Genomic DNA, 1,952 nt, shown 5'->3' with positions numbered 1-1,952 from the left:
ATGTTATACTCTCATTTAAAAAATGCCCAAAGCCTTGCTCTGAATCATCCATGCATGTTTGAGAAATCCTGCAGCTTTTTAGGCAGCCATGCTGTGGGGCAAAATGACTGGTGGGGACCAGAAACGCCCCTCTTTAAGCCGAACTTCCTCATGGCAGAGCACCCCCCCAACCTCCACACACACCCCGCCCATGACTCCTGCAGGCTCTCATGTGAAAGTGAAAGTGAAACCTGTCTGCTGAGCTCTCAGCATTACTTCTCACTCAGTGAAACTCTGTTCAGATTAAAAATACCTTTGAGGAAATGTATTTTCAGATGCCAAGTAAACTGCATCATGGCAGCCAGCCCCAGAAGGTGGTTCTTAAAGAGACAGAGGCCAATTTCACGACGTTTAGAAGAGGAAGTGATGAGAAGATAAGTTTATTTTCTATTTAAACATAAAAACAGCACTTTAATAACAGCTAAAGGTGACATAGATACTTTATTAATGTGTAGTATTTAAATATATGCCACATATATAACACATAATATTGCCCCTTTAATACTTTTTAAAGACGCTGCAGGAACCCTGGATAAATATGAATGCATCTAAAGATAGTATTAACAAGCTGCTGAGATGAACAATGTTGAGGTATTTGTTACTGATGTGAGATGTTTCTGGATCTGTAGGAAATGCATGTCCCAGTCACTTTAAATGGGATTTTTCATACATATTTGTTTAGGTGGACCTCTAGATTTCAGCTGAAACCAAACTTCTGATGCATGTCATGTAATCCTACACTGCTGCACAGAGATAAAATCAGCATGTTACAAGCATCGATGCACGGGCAGACCCTCTGACTCTTTGATTTTCTGCTGTTTCACAACTCCAACAGCTTGTTTTCTTTCTATCTGCCCCCCACCCCCAACTCCACTACATCCATCTCTTACTATCAGTGCTGAGACAAACAGCTCAGCCTCTCTGCCAAAATGTCCTTTCATCGTGCCTTCATTTTTTTCTTCCCTCCAAGAAAGATGTGAGGTTAAAGCAACCGCTGTAGTCATTGTTTTAAAMGACACAGATGTGGAGTGGGGGGCTAGAGTATAAAAAATAAACAGCTGTGTGTCCTTTTTTCCTTTTTGTTTCCCCAAAGCTCTTCACCTGGGGCCTCGTCGAGCCTCTGTGAAGCTCTGACATGTGGCATGGAACAACAAGCTGCAGGGCAGAGACAGGAGAGAGGGAGGCGCAGGGACGACTTCAGAAACTGAATTTGAATTGATCCAATTGAATCTGTGTTTGCAAAATGTAAAATTAAATGCACTGGTTTGAAAATTAATTTGACTCAATTAAAACTGAATTAATTTGGTTTGAAAATGTAGTTTGTTCCATTAAAAGCTCAGTTTGATGTCCTGATGCATCTCAGTAATCCAGGTAAAAAATCAAAAAGAAAAAATTGTATAGGTCTTCTGGACGGGTTCTTTATTAGAGAAGAATTAGAGAAGAACCCGTCCAGAAGACCTATACAATTTTTTCTTTCTCAGTTTGACTGCTTTCACTTTCAGTTCTATAATTTATTTTCAGTTCCAAATCTCATTTTTTTGTGTCACACAGATTAATGTCTTTATTTTAGGGCTGTCAAATGATTACATTTTTTAATCTTTTAATTCCAAGGTAGCTGTGAATTAATCACGATTAATCTTAAACTTAATATAAAACTTTATTGGATATTGGTAAAATAAATTACTTACTACTACTGTAGTACTACATGAGGAATGAAAGATAGCTACTATTTCACAGTTGTCAGCAAAACATAAATAAATTAAATAAAATAAGCCATAAGAAGACAAAAAGAAAAAAACCTGCACATAATGTGTTACATGTGGAGTTTTTTTTAAAATATTATTTATTTAACCTTTATTTATCAGGTAAACTGTTTGAGAACCACTTCTCATTTACAAACATGACCTGGCATG

The 1,952-nt window shown here is 37.5% G+C and overlaps 1 protein-coding gene and 1 long non-coding RNA gene across 4 annotated transcripts in view; one reads left to right on the top strand and one right to left on the bottom strand.

Moving 5' to 3' along the window:
- Positions 1 to 1,315, top strand: part of LOC106531493 (uncharacterized) — a 3,686-nt gene extending 2,371 nt beyond the window's left edge. For both annotated transcript variants that reach the window (XR_001311922.1, XR_001311921.1), the window contains one exon: positions 1,133 to 1,315. This is a non-coding gene — a long non-coding RNA (uncharacterized LOC106531493). The remainder of the gene's footprint in view (positions 1 to 1,132) is intronic.
- The window catches only part of scfd2 (sec1 family domain containing 2), a 249,408-nt gene that overhangs the window by 91,726 nt on the left and 155,730 nt on the right, over positions 1 to 1,952 (bottom strand). The window lies entirely within an intron of this gene.

Source organism: Austrofundulus limnaeus, unplaced genomic scaffold (assembly GCF_001266775.1).
Source record: "Austrofundulus limnaeus strain Quisiro unplaced genomic scaffold, Austrofundulus_limnaeus-1.0 Scaffold642, whole genome shotgun sequence".
NCBI lineage: Eukaryota > Metazoa > Chordata > Actinopteri > Cyprinodontiformes > Rivulidae > Austrofundulus > Austrofundulus limnaeus.
The sequence above is the reverse complement of the archived record's forward strand: the minus strand, read 5'-3'. Positions and strand labels throughout refer to the sequence as shown.